This window comes from Macrobrachium nipponense, chromosome 4 (assembly GCF_015104395.2).
Source record: "Macrobrachium nipponense isolate FS-2020 chromosome 4, ASM1510439v2, whole genome shotgun sequence".
NCBI classification, from domain to species: domain Eukaryota; kingdom Metazoa; phylum Arthropoda; class Malacostraca; order Decapoda; family Palaemonidae; genus Macrobrachium; species Macrobrachium nipponense.
Window position 1 is genome coordinate 10,982,443 of NC_061100.1, and position 16,161 is coordinate 10,998,603.

Sequence of the window (16,161 nt, forward strand, 5' to 3'; positions counted from 1 at the left end):
GTTTCATTCCCCTTCGCCATTTGGCTCAATTCTGTAATTACTTCCCTGTGATACTAGTAACATTCCCCTAGTGAATTTACGCCACAAAATAGTTTCTGCTGTGTAAATTTCCCAGTCCTTTCATTCCCCCCGCCTGAGTGGCCTTTTAATTGAGAGAGAACAGTGAGTAAAGTTCGCCCACATGTGCCATGCCTCATGCCTATGCCCCTCTACTTGCAGAAAAATGCTGTGCCTGGCTGTGGTAGAACTTGGAAGTCCTTCGAAGCTTGCAATTTTGCTCCGTTGCACAATTTTCCTAAACATGTGGCCGGGCTGCTCCCCTCACGGTGGACTGAGAGAAGTTCACCTATCCTTGTGTTTCCTGGACCTCTGTAAATTTATGTAAATACAGTGCTTTTAAAACTAGGGTCCAGCTTTTATGTAAATTCCTCCATCTTCAGTAAACCCGGCCTTATGCCGGAGAAGTTTAGTTTTAAACCTTTTTTTTTTCCCTTGTTCAAACCCCTCGTCCTCGAGTCAAGGCCTAAATTTTCAATGTAAATGTATTTTCTGGGAGGAGACGAGGTGGAATTTTGAATAATATATTATCGATATTATATATTATATATCTATATATATATATATATATATATATATTATATATATATATATATATATGTGTGTGTGTGTGTATGTAAATGAAAATATATATATCCACATAAGTATATTTATATATACATACACACGAATACATTTTATAATCACATTAAAACTTGATTCGTCTATCACACATCAAGACAGGTAAAAAGAAAAAACAAAAAAAGAGCTGGGTATAGGTCCAGAACAGTTTCGACTTAATTCCAAGTTAATGGCTTGCAAATTAAGTCGAAACTGGGCAGGACCTAAACCCAGCTTTTTATTTTTTTTTTTTTTTACCTGTGTTAATGTGTGATAAATGAATCAATTGTTAAAGTGATCATGGTCAAATATATTTGTGTGTATGTATATATAAATATAAATGTGTTTATAAATTTACATTTACATACACACATTTGTGTGTCTGTGTACATCTGTGTTTTTGATATAACATTCAAACATACACACATGCATATACGTTTATGTGTTTGTGTATAAGTGTGTCTTACAATGCGCACAAATGCACGCACAAACACATATATAATATATGTGTGTGTGTGTGTGAGTGTGACATGCACACACAAATATATAAGTATATATATATATATATATATATATATATATATAATATATAATTATAATATATATGATATATATATAATATTAGATATTATATATATAGATATATATCTATATATATATATATATATATATATATATATATATATATATATATATATATATATATATGTCTGTGTATGTGTGTGTTCTTTGAGGCTATTTCAAATTCTTCAAGTCAAGATGCAGACTTGGAGGCATTTTTTATCATAGAATCTTTGATTAAAGAAAATAGAAAGCAGAAGCAGACAGGTGTACGGATAACTTTAACTTATAAGGAACATGAAGGCAACATTATTAATGACTTTGTCATTTTGTTTATTCTTAACTTAATCGTCAATTATCTCCTTTATATTTCTTATTCGTTTATCTCATAAGCATTATTTTTGAAATCCACCATTGAGCAGCTTCCCTATAGGGATGCTTTTAGGGAAATACATGTCTATATATGTATTTACTGGATTCAATTGACTTGAGGCTTAGACTCGAATTAGCGAATAATAATTGGCTGATGGGTGCCCATACTGATGGGCATTTAAATGAGATAAATATAGAAGAAGCTAAATTATAGATCGATAAGGTCACCCCGCATTATACCGCCATGTCGGCTTTAAATGACGCTTTAGATACAATACATATTTGGTACGACTTTATATATAACATACGTTATTGGATAAAATAAAAATTCTATTTTAATTGATCAACCTTTTAACAGTTGTATACCCAAAAAAATCACATTGGCCATGATTGTTATGCAAACTTTTTTGGGTAATTACGCGGCTAATAGCCTATATTTCAAATCTTTCGATTTAAATAACATACATATTACCGTTAATGGGTATACTTTATATAATATTCAATGTAGTTTCCCTAATACCATCATGCTATTATTTCACGAGACACGGAAAAGTATAGGGGGAGGCGGTGAGAATCATTTATGATAGTTCTAAAAATGGCTGAGCCATTTACTTTAAATTTTGTTGCGGAAGATGTTGAGGATTCAATGCCCGTGGAAATTTCGGCAAACCTGCGAATATCGATCAAGTTGGGTACGGACACTCCGAACCCTTGTTATTTTACGGGGATACGAAGGGTATTTTAACGGTGGATTCGGATGGGGTTATTCAGTGTGATGTTAGAGGTCAAATGGAATGGATACGAAAGAAATTGAAATAAGTTTAAAAGGTTTATTCGGTGATCGCGTTAAATATTTAGGAATGTTCGCTTCGGATGAAGTAGGATTATTTACCCTACCCCAAAATAGAAATTAAACCTTTAGTTTTTATATCTAATACATTACCTTCATCCACCAATGTTAATATTATCGGTCATCGGGTATGTTTTTACGTGGAAAAATCACCTAGAAATATAATCTTCTTTTTCGATAGTTACGGTATAAATCCAAAAGTTTATCCGAATTGTCTTTAATACAAAATGTATTCTCATACACTCGTTTAAGAAGTAACGATAAATGGATAACGGAATATTATTTTAAATATTTGAAAAAGTTTTAATGTTCACACTGGAGATCAGGAGGTAAGCGTGCCATTACATACAAAGAATGTCTTCGCATCTTAAAAAACCGAGGTAACTGCAGTTTTATTTTGTTTTTTATATCACCTCATTCACATTCTATTAATAATATATTGTATATGTGTATATATATCACACTTCGAATCATATCACATTTTTACTTATTTCAGGATGACCTGTGAGAATATACCCCTGTGAACGGAAGCGGTAAACTAAAGGACGTCTTCGTCGTTTTCTCTTCAACACGTTTCGAAATATTCGAGTTATCATAGCGATACATATAGACATTATATTGGGATGCCTGATGAAGCGTTCTCACGATGATTAATATATTGAATTGATGCAAATTTGTACACTGTCTTTTATGTGGTAAATAAATCGTTGTGAATAAATATACACCTTTTTTTTTTTACCTACCCACCCATGATTTTTGTATACAGAAAAACAGGGAAATAGAGTTTTGTTTGTATGGTGATTTTACGTTGCATGGAACCTGTGGTTATTCAGCAACGGGACCAACGGCTTTACGTGACTTCCGAACCACGTCGAGAGTGAACTTCTATCACCAGAAATACACATCTCTCACTTCCCAATGGAATGGCCGAGAATCGAACCCGCGACCACCGAGGTGAGAAGCAAACACCAAACCAACCACGCTACTGAGGCGCACAGGAAAAAAAAAAAAAAAAAAAAAAAAGAGTGCATGTTTCTATGGACTCGGGAACTATTATTAAATAAATACATCGTGTCGGATTTACATACCTTGACCAGGTGATTCATCCCTGACGAGTTGTGACACTTGTTCCAGTCGTGGGCGGCGGCGGCGGCGGCAGTGGCGAAGCAGGGATATCCGATGAAGCATGGACAGGATTGCATTCTTGAGGGTTCTCAGTGGGAGTTGTTGCATCCTTTTCATGGTCTTGACCCGTGTTAACCTTTCTAATAATTGAGTTATAGGGGCCCCGACGCCATAGTAGTACTATTTCCTGACCTGGGTGGGTATACTTCATCGGCGGATAATTCACTACTTGTGCTATTTCCCACCTCTGAGAGAGAGAAATAATGACTGTGTAATATATTCTTCTTCCAACTGGCGCATTATTTTTTTATATGAATACTTATTCGATATACAGATGAATGCTTTTGCTTTTTACCGTTTAATAATCGCTACATGTTCAGGGAAAGGAAAGTGATTTTAGATAATACTTACTGGATGGTGACGGAGGACGTTTAGCGTTCCAGCCGAGAGAAGAGGGATGGTGCAGGTATAATGATTGAGAATGGACTAATGACGATATCCTTCAGTTGGCTGTATCATACGAGAGGGTAATGAATAGAAAGGAGGTTTGTGATAATATTGATAATAATTATACTAAGCTTGAGGGTAATGGTATGTTGGATACAACCGTTAGTGACATGCACATACCTCTTAATGTTAAAACGTATGCAAAATTTCCCTCGGCGGCTAAATCACTTACGGGACCTCCTCATTCTCCTAAAAAGGGTGTGGGCGAGGTGGCTGAAGTAGCTTGGGAGGAGGGGGTAAATGCTCTGATTACGTTGAAAACAGTTGAACGGGACATTAGCCGCAAAAGAAGCAATGCCGATTTAACAGGTATTTTTCCAATATTATTTAAAGAACCTCCAAAGTCGTACGTTACAGCTTTTGTTAAACACTTACAAAATTCTAGCTCGATGAATGGAACGAAGAAGGGGATTTAGGTCATCCACTGGCAGGTTATAATATTTTAGATATCGCTCGAGAATTTCAAGGGAATAAAAAAACCAACCTTGATAGTATTTCCAATTATCACTACTTAATTGAGATGGTAGGGGTTAAAGATTGGATGTTAAGGAATGCAGCTATTAAAAAACAAACAGAAGCATGGCATAATGCAGTGAAAAGAGGCGGTAGTGGGAGTGGTGAGAAGGTGGGACATGCGAAAAAGAAAATGGCGGGTGTGTGGAAGAAAATGGCGGGTGCTTGGGTACCTTATTAACATGAGGGGAAAATGATACAGCTTGTTTAATCGTGTGATTAGCCCTTTACATGGTACAAAACTTGTTTAATCACATGGTTGAGATAACAGTTTGTAAGTGGGTCGGGGTTTAGCGTGATTCATAGCTTCAGGTGGGAGTCTTGGAGGGTGGCATGCTACAACTTATTTAATCAGTGATTGTGATGAAGGGGAGCATCTTTAATGACTCATAGTGTCGGGGGGGTGGGGGGGGGGGGGGGGCGGGGAAGCTCGATTGCGGTATTCAGTGGCTCATTAACTCTTGAACCATTGGAATATTATGACGCACACTCTCGCCATGGCTTCGTCAACCTCCTCATGCAAGTTAGTTTTCGGGAACTTGTCCGAAAATAGGTTCAGGAAGAGAAATGCTTGTTTAGTAGTGGCCACTAATTGTGTTACATGCAGGAATTACGGTGTGGTTGAAGATGTCGTTCGAAGTTATCCATACGCCGAGATTGCAAGCTTCTGTCATTGTAAAAGGCCCAAAAATATTACCTCTTGGGAATGTGATGATGAAGTAGATCTCCCCACCATAGCTACTTTATTAACCCAATATGGTATCGGTGCCCCAGTTGAAGATAATGAATAAGCACAAAAGAGTGTAGTATATCCCAAAGATGAGGACCATGCTGACCATTTGAGCAGGCATACCAAGCAGATGAGGTTCAATCACTTTTTTTCTTCGGTGAAGAAATTGAAGGAAGAATTATTTAAATCATCGTATGACTATGTCAAATATGTTATCTTCCCCACCGGTGTCGGACAAAGTGGACGAGTTAACATGACATGGTTGAATGTTATCAACATTCAGTGGTGAAATGAAAAAAAAATTGGTAAAATCACTTGCGTGGTCATCATGAAAAAGAATTTACCCCTGCTAGAGGAAAGTTGTGTGGAAGATTTATATATGAAGAACTTGTTATCAAGATTTAAAAGCTTCGATGTATTAAATGAATTGTCTTTCACACACGATCGGGAAACTGGGGAGGATGTGTGTGGTATATACTAGCAATGTGTCTCGATGATGTATTATTTTTGGAAAAACGAATGTATATCATGTCTGTGTATTCTTTTGTACACCTTTTCCAGTGTATTCTTCAATGACTTTGTATAGAATATTAATTCATGTATACCATTCGCCATGTATTTCTGTACGACTTTCGTTACAAAAAAAAATAACAATTCCATATGTAATCTGATTTTCCATTTAACCTCTTTATGTATGGAATATTATGTATCTATATACACATATCATAATGATTAAGACTGAAATGGATTTTTTAAGTTAATTTACAGTGTACCCTTTTGACTTAAAAATTTGCGTTTGGGAGTGAATTCGGGGACATGTTGGAACCTGTGACTTCAAGTTTTAAGACGTCATCAGGGGCTAGTGGAGGGAATTCAGGGTGTGGGTTGAAACCTTGGGATTTTACGTCATAGAGTTTTGTGACGTCATCGGGGTCGGGTTTGAACTCTGGGATCGTCACCCGTAGAGTTTCGTGATGTCATTGAAAGTATTTGAGGGAAATCTGGGTCAGAGTTGTAACCTGGGATTTTACGTCCGTAGGCTTTTGTGACGTCATCAGGAGTTTTTGAGGGACTCGGGTGGGTGTCAGGGTTGAAATCAGGGTTTTTACCTCCGTAGAGTCTTGCCCGCCGCCAACGACTGTGGTAAATCTGTGAAATTTCACACCTATTCGTTTTATTCACACCTTTATGGTCAATTTTCACACCAAAAGGTGTGAAAAGTAATTAACACCTCATTAAAAGGTGTGAAAATTTCACACCGAGGTGCTAATCCCCAGGTAGTCGATTTTTCTACCGACGGATTAGCATCTTGGTGTTGTGGGACAATGGGGTCTTTTCCCCTACTCATGTCCTTCCTGCTTTCATGCAACTTGGAAGTCGGAATGATTTCTCTTATAATTGTGCAAACATGATCAGCCTCTGATAGAATCAACGAAGTATAAATATGCATTACATACATATATACGTGTGTGTGCATGTGTGTGTGTTTTACTGTAATACAACAGTATAATATGAAGATAAAAGGCCCATAAAACACTATTTGAACGTTGCAACCATATATTTTGAGTACTTCCTTTTCTGCTCCTGATCACTGGTAAAATATGGACATAGGGTGTCTTACAAGAGTTTATACACAGTGCATATGTAGGTGTGGCAGTAAGTCTCTATTCGTGACCTAGGAAGGGGATGGATTAAACTATTCCCAGGTGTCTTCTGCCCTCATTAACTCCAGTCTGGCAACTCTTCCAGGGGTCGGATGTTCTTCGACACCTGCTTGAGAAGCGGAATAAGGATTAGTTCATCGATGTTTGTTTGTTTGTATGGTGTTTTTACGTTGCATGGAACCAGTGGTTATTAAGCAACGGGACCAACGGGCTTTACGTGACTTCCGAACCACGTGAAAGAGTGAACTTCTATCACCAGAAATATACATCTCTCACACCTCAATGGAATGCCCGAGAGTCGAACTCGCGACCACCAAGGTGGCAGGCCAAGACCATACCAATCACGTCACTGAGGCGCTACAGTTCGCCAGTGTCATTTGATTTCCAGTGTCCTCCTGACAGGTTCATATAGTTGGTTTGATTGATGATAGCAGATTCCAGCATCTTCCTTTTGTACGGACAGCTACTTTGGAAAACCGGCTCTGCCCAACTCCAGTTAATGGCCTTTGTCCCTAATATGCACGAAAACCCCCGAGTTTTCTCTGATGGATATTGCACCGATCTTTTGTGCTCTGCTAATCTTTGCGAGATGGATCTACCAGTTTCCCAAACGTAAGTCTCATTACAATAGCTACACGTATCTTGTAAACCCCGACTTTTTTTTTTTTTTTTTTATAGTATACGCTAAGAGTGAACTCCCGATGAATTTGGGATAATGGAAAATGAAAGGATAATTAGACCTGAGGTGTTCTGTGGCTTTTTGGATGTTTTCTTCGTACGGAAGTTTTACTTCATTGTTGAAATCTATTTGTCTATTGTGAGTGGGACCTCTATAGTATATTGTATTAGCTTTATTTATAGCCTTCTTGATAGCCTTCTTGGGTAGAGCAGTTGCGTAAGATGTTGGCGGATCGTGTTGAATTCTTTATCTATGTACCCACTTGAACATATTCTAAGCCCCCTGAGGAATGGGTTGCACCCGACCACGATCTCGACGGATACATCATGGTAACTTAAAAAATGAGTATATGAAACAGCGAAAGTGTGTTTCCTGTATACCGTGAACGCATATCTCTTCTGTTCTCTTATGATTAGTACGTCTAGGAACGGCAATTTTCCGTCCTTTTCCCATTCTGTTTTAAATTTTATGGTCGGAACTAGCGAATTTAGTTGATTGAAAAATTCACTGAAATCTCCCCAGCTATTATCCCAGTAAGAAAAAATATCATCTACGTATCTAAGCTAGATCACATTGCGGGGCTTGATAGATACCAAAATTCCTGTTTCGAAATATTCCATGTAAAGGTTTGCTAAATTTTTGTTTGTAAAAATTACCGTTGAAAGAAAACACATTGTTAGTTACACAGAGGTTGATAAGTGTTATTATTTTGTCAATCATTACCAAGAGGAAAATGTTCTTCATATGGTTGCAAAGTCCAAAAAGTGTTTTATGGGCCATTTTTCTTCATCTATATATACATACATACTATACATACTACATACATACATACTATACATATACATATATATAATATATACACACACACACACATATATATATATATATATATATATTATATATATATATATACATGTAATGATAGCTATAAGAAATAATAGTAGATAGGGCAGCGTAAAAACAGAGGGAGAGAGAGAATAATCAAAGTACAGTGAAAATAACGAGAGAGAGCAGAGAGAGAGACGAGAGAGCGAGAGAGAGAGAGGAGAGAGAGAGAGAGAGAATGAGCTTTGGTGTGTGATCCAGAATTTGATCAGCAAAACCTTAGTCACAGGAAGTTGAACCATAACACCATTGCAATTAAAATCTTAAAAGACCATCATAAAATCTTTAACCTGTGACCTCGCACCAAACTTACTCAGCTTCTATACAGAATGCAGCTCCGCCTTCCCGAGGAGGTATTTACATGTTAAATTACTGATTCTGCCTGGAAAAGGAGGAATTAACATGTTAACCCCACCTAAAAGGGGATGGGGAAAAGATAAGGAAACACCACTCCACAAATCAAGAATCCAGTTGGGCGGAGAACCAAGATCTACACCGCCTAAGGAGGTGGTGCCGAATTCGAACCAAGGGTGGCTCAAGTTTAGATTGACAGAAGAAGCCAGAGAGAGGACTGGCAGCCGTCGTTAAGTACGGAAGCGGAAATATTGCCAGAGTCCAACAATAGATTATATGTTTTGTAGTATTATTTGTAACTGTAAATCTTTGCACAGTAAAGAAAGAAACAGCCAAACATAGGACCAGACTGCAGAACGAATCATCTAGAAGAAAGAAGCAGGTAAGCGATCATATAACTAGAACACTAGTTATTGTTTGTTTATTTGTATGGTGCTTTTACGTTGCATGGAACCAGTGGTTATTCAGCAACGGGACCAACGGCTTTACGTGACTTCCGAACCACGTCGAAAATGAACTTCTATCACCAGAAATACACATCTCTTACTCCTCAATAGAATGACCGAGAATCGAACCCGCGACCACCGAGATGGGACGCTAATACCATACCAACCACGCCGCTGAGGCGCTCAACACTAGTTATACATTGGTGTCAGCGCTTGTGGATCCAGGAGACGGAACGTGCAGTGAAGATAATTAAAGAAATACACATTTCGAGTTACAACAGTGAGACCAATCGATGAACATAACTTAAAAATTAATAACAACGGCGAAGAATAATAGCGATCGATAAAATCCTGCTTGAAGATATAAACGAAAAGTGCAATAATTGACTTTATACAACAGCAAGAGCAGTTTCATTTTCCCTTCGAAGAATAACAACGAGACGTAGCGTTTTGAAACAAAGGCATAATAATGTGTGCAACGCAGACATGACATCATCGAGTCGAGACATAGAACGGCAGCAGCCGAAAAAAAAAAAAACTCAAACAGATTTCTATAAATAATCTGTTAAAAGCGGTCGAGTGTATTGCAGATGAACGAAAACGCATTCCCATTAAAGAATCGACGTTACTGAAGAATTTTCGACAAGGACGAATCTTTGCCAAACAACGAAACCAGAAAACAGTGTCAGTCAAGATTGATTTTGAAACACAACAGGTGAATTCGACAATGAAGCAGGTGATATCGAAAAAGCCAAACGAACGAACAGATGTAAGTGTGCTGAAGCTGAATTTTTTTTTTATTCTCTCTATAAGAGTGTGTGAAAAGATTACGTATTCTTTCTCTTAGAAATCATCAAACTTTTTTTTTTTAATCTCTCTCAATAATAGTATAAAGATTTTTTTGTTTTGTTTGATAGCTAGGAAATCTTAGCATTTTTTTTTTACACTCGGTTGGTGATACATATGATTTTGAATACTTATGTATTTGTGTCCCATTTATTTGAATAATTTCTTTTAATCATTGGCTAACTGATGCTGACAGCCGCATATCTTCAGGGGGAATAATTCAAGTCAAGGAAACTATTTAGCTCAAGGAGCAAGACCAAAGGCAGCATGTGAAAATTGTAGGTATACAAATCATTCCACTAATGAGTGCAGAAAATTGTAGGTATACAAATCATTCCACTAATGAGTGCAGAAAATTGTAGGTATACAAATCATTCCACTAATGAGTGCAGAAAATTGTAGGTATACAAATCATTCCACTAATGAGTGCAGAAAATTGTAGGTATACAAATCATTCCACTAATGAGTGCAGAAAGCCTAGAAGCTGTGCAATTTGCAAAAAGGTTGGGCATTTAACTAAAAGCTGTTGGTTCAATAATAAGGGAACCAATAAGGAAGTAATAGAAGTAAGTAACGGCCCAAATCCACAGAACTCTTCAAGTCAGTGACAATTAACCCCTTCACAGAAGAAAGAAAATAATTCCCTTCAAGATGATAGAAGAGAAAAAGAAGAAATAGTTAATATGGGAAATGAAGGTTCATCCTCATTTTCCTACATAAATAGCAAAGAAGTAGTATTCTCCATGAAAGAAGAAGAAATAAACAGAAAGGATTTGCCTATTGTGAAGATTCCAATAAGTGGAAAGACATGTGCTGTACTTATAGATTCAGGCATTAAAGTGAATATAATAGATAAATCAACTTTAACCAGATATTTAGGCATTTCAGAAACTCGGATTCAGAGTCAAAATAAAGTTATAAAAGGAATAGCGGGTAAACAAATTAGAAGTCTAGGAAAAGTGAACTTGGAAATAGACATTTTGTCAAATAATTTTGTTGAAAGTTTTCTAGTTCTAGAAGACAGATTTTTCCTACACAAGTATTATTCCCATTTAATTCAATGAGAAGATGTGGTATAATACTAGACAGCAGTGAAGGAAAGACTAGCCTGAAACAGGATAATCAGAAGAGCGAATGTTTAGCGCTTGACGAAGAGAAGCCTCACCCAAATCTGATCAATTTGTCTGGGACAGCTTCGACGAGCGAGAGAGACATACGAGAAAGGCAAGATAAAATAGAAACAGATAGAAAAGAGGGATTACCACCATTACAGAATACAAAATCAATGAAATGTGCACATATAGATGATATATACTCGATTCAAGTAATTACTCAGATATAGATAATGGTGATCACCGAAACTCTGAATATAACGAAAATCAAAATGCTTATACAGATGCCTATACAGAGACATGTACTAATAACTGTAGCAATGTAGTAATGAGTTACGAGGATGAAGGGAAAATACTAAATTAAGTATTGCTATTAGATAAAATAAAGAAATCGGATATAAATAGTATAATAGAAGTAACCGAAGTGTGATGGTAATTGCTTCCTAGCAAAGAAAGATAAAGGAAAGGAGAACGCATTTTCGAGAAGTTCGGCAGCAAGGAGGCGTTAGCGTATAGTGTTGGAGGTGCCTGTTATCATGATGGTTCTAGAATCGGCAGGGGTGTTGTGGAACTCGTCGGGACGTGAGAAAACGCCGCCATTTCTGATGCAATACCTCGTCTAGATTCATCTAAGAAGTTCTAGAAATCCCTGGAGTCCTGTGAAGTTCGCCGTAGGCTCCGCCCCCAGAGTGCCGTATAAATATGACGGTCGTAGCGGTAGAAAGCAGAGATCGTAAAAGAGAGACTCCAGTTAGTCACAGAGAGATATCCTCAGTAAGAGCCACAGATCAGATTATCAGTGAGAGATCAGCAGCAGCAGAGATCATCCGTGAGAGATAAGAGAGAAAGGGACCGACGAAGGATCAGAAGAAAAGTTGTTCGGAATTGTTTGGATACTGGTCTAGTCGTCTTCAGGAGCGGACGGCCGTGTTATCTCGACGTCGAGCAGACTTCAGAGAAGAAAAGGTCCTGCTAGAAGTTTTGGGGAGTTCCTGCCTTACAAGTAGATTATTTTCTGCAATACGGAGTCAAGGGAGGAACGTCTGCAATCAACCGTTTTCCTTTTGAGAAGCCATCCCTTCGAATTGCCAAAATGACTGGCAAGTATTTGAATTGCCTCACTGTTCCCCCAGTACGTTCTGTGTAAGATTCTATCTTTTTATGTAAATAGGAGATACCATTCTGCATTTACCTATGTTAGTAAGCTTGTAAATAAACCTTTGTTGTGTTAGTGTTTCTTTCTATATTCGTATCCCCAGTTTCAACTGTTGGTGTTGAAAATTTTTTTTTATTATTATTTCATATCGAACCTGAGCTGACCTCTCTCAGAGGCCGTAACATTGTGTCGACCTTTGCCAGGATATTTCGACAACGTAACACGAAGAAACCACTGAGAATACAGAACTTTGTTATTTTTTAGACATAGAAGATGAAGAGATATGTTGCGTTAGCACAGCTGATGATAATAAAGTACAATTTAAACTTAATAAAGCAGTAACTTTATAAATCCAAAATGCTTAACAAAATATATTCAAGAGCAACAGAGAACGTGAGGGCTAAAGATGTTATATATATATATATATATATATATATATATATATATATATATATACATATAAATTCCTCGTGTTAGGCTTCAATAAGCCGGGATGGTTTACATTCCAGATGCTTTAATTTGTAAATTAAGAAATTTGACATCTAAACCATTCCGTCTGTTTGAAGCCTACCCGCGAAAAAAATATATATGTATGTGAAAGTACATATAGAAATATTTTCTATATATATATATATATATATATATATATATATATATATATATATATTGTGACGAAGCGGGCGAATATCTGGTTACTGCTCTTACAGGGGAAAATTTTTACCTTCGACTGATTGCTCTAAAGGCGACAGTGATCCCTTTTAAAAAAACTTATTAATCATGCAAGAAATCAGACTAAGTTCACTACATCAGGTGTGAGGTAATCGTATATGAGATTAAATTAACTAAAGGGTATCACTGCAACAAATACTTTAAAAGTCTAAGTATTTCCCTGGTTCTAACTCACTTCAATAAAATTGAAGGAAAACAGCACAGTCACCATTAATTTTCTCCGTACATAAAATCCTGTTACTGTTAATAAATGAAACAGTTTTGAAAATTTTAAATACAAAAATTTATTTTTTAAATTCAAAATTTATAAGTGAAATTCACAATCTTAGGGAAATTTAGTATTACTTGAAAACAACACAAAGTTTAATTAATTCTGGAATTATCTATGAAACAAAATTAAAACAAAATTAATTTATAAAGAAAATTAATTAATCAAGAAATCAAATTATTCAATCTAAATTCAAACTGTTAAACAGTAATCAGAATTTGAAAAAGAATCTAAGTAAATTCAAATTAATTCACGTGTTAAATTAAATCAAGTATGCAATGTTAAATCAATAATAAAACCTAGTTAAATCAAACAAATTGTGAATATAAAACAAAACACACACAATGTCAAAGAGTATCAAATTCACCACAAAAATGTGAAAACTAAGAAGTGGTAACACAGAATATATATAAATAAAATCACACACTAGAAAAACTTCAAAAAATTGGATAAATGCACAAAAAGTTACCAACACCAAAATGTCAAAGAATTGGAATAAATTCACATGGAATAACCTAAGTATTTTCAGTGTTTTAAGTGCACTTAAAACTTGTACTTGTTACAATACTTTTTCCCAGCTGCAGGTCCTCAACTCTTAAGGGCCTGTTACCATATCTTCAGTTGAATACACTTTGACAAATGAGGCGCCTTTACACACTTTTACGTCTGTTCAGATTTCACAAAACGCAGTTATATAAATGGTAGATCTTAACAAAACTCTTAGAGTGACCAAGATACTTCTTACGTTACTGTAAAAATTAAAATTCTATCAAACGCGAGAGAGAGAGAGAGAGAGAGAGAGAGAGAGCAAGGATCTCAGATTAAGAATGACAAAATTGCTCTTGGCGTATGGAAACTTCGGATTGTATCTCGTCTAAAATGGCTGTAGCTCAGAACGAAACGTTTTGGGGGCGAGGTCTCTTTGCTAAATCTTTATAATTCTCTTTTAAAACGAGAAAGAGATGGAAATTTGGAGTACACTCATAAATAATCTTTAATATTACACGATTTCAGACAATAAAAATATCTTAGAATGAAAGGAATTATTATAGAATTTCAGACAATAAAAATATCTTAAAATGAAAGGAATTATTATACAATTTCAGACAATAAAAATATCTTAGAATGAAAGGAATTATTATAGAATTTCAGACAATAAAAGTATCTTAAAATGAAAGGAATTATTATACAATTTCAGACAATGAAAATATCTTAGAATGAAAGGAATTATTATAGAATTTCAGACAGTAAAAATATCTTAAAATGAAAGGAATTATTATACTTTCAGACAATAAAAATATCTTAGAATGAAAGGAATTATTATAGAATTTCAGACAATAAAAATATCTTAAAATGAAAGGAATTATTATAGCATTATCTTGAATGAAATTAGTGGCGTCATTTCCTTAATAATGATGTATTCGATAGGGATACGTAAGAGAAACAAACGACTGAATGACGCAACATTGCTCAAGAATCACATGGTGTTTGTTCAAGAAACAAAGACTGGTCACTACGCGTCCAATACAGACTGCACGTGCATTGTATGATTGAAATGTTTACAAAAAAGATGAGAAAAAACAAAGTGAAACTCGCAAGAGGATGTCTTATCTTATCTTATTGTTTGTTTGTATGACGTTTATACGTTGCATGGAACCTGTGGTTATTCAGCAACGGGACCAACGGCTTTACGTGACTTCCGAACCACGTCGAGAGTGAACTTCTATCACCAGAAATACACATCTTTTACTCCTCAATGGAATGGCCGAGAATCGAACCCGCGACCACTGAGGTGGGACGCTAATACCATACCAACCACGCCGCTGAGGCGCTCTTATCTTATTAGGTGACAACTTGTCAAAACAAGGCGAAGAACTCGAACGTTCTTGGACTAAGGGTTGACAGCAATTTCCTGCTTCGAAAGGACAATGCTAATTTCTCTTTCTTTTCACTCTACGTTCTTTCTTAACTTTAAATTATGCTTTTGTGAACTCTGAACATACATTATTTACACAATATTAACTCTAAGCTAACTTTCACATGGAATCTGAACATATTACAGACACTTCATGTCATTTCATACTACTACCGAGGTGAGGTTATGCGTTGCAAAAGCAATAACACCAGAATATATATATGTTACAGGGAATATGTGAAATCAGGGATTTCACGAAATCCCTAGGGATTATGTGAAATGACCAATTCACTCAGGAACACCTGAACCCTGAGGGCTAGTACTAAACACGGTGAAAGAGTGATTCATCTACACTGTATCGTCGTGTTTAGTACTAGCCCCTGGGGAAGTCAAATGTATTTCACTGTGTTTAGTACTAGCCCATGGGATATCACAATTCCCTAAGTGTATTTAATCCCCAAGGGACTAGTACTAAACACTGCGAAACACATTTGACCCCCAAGGGACAAGTTCCAAACACGGCGAAATAGTATAGAAGAATCGCTGTTTCACTCACTGTGTTTAGTACTGTACTAATAATAATAATAATAATAATATCCTTTATTTCGGTTCAGGGCCATATACAATGAATATACAAAATACACAGTAACATTCACAATCTAGATATAGCTCTCTGGGATCAAATGTTCCTAAGCGAATTGGTTGTTTCCCATATGCCCTAGTGATTTCGTAAAAATCTCTGGATTTCATATATTCCCTGTCGCTCCTCCTTACAGGCTGAGGTCTTGGGCT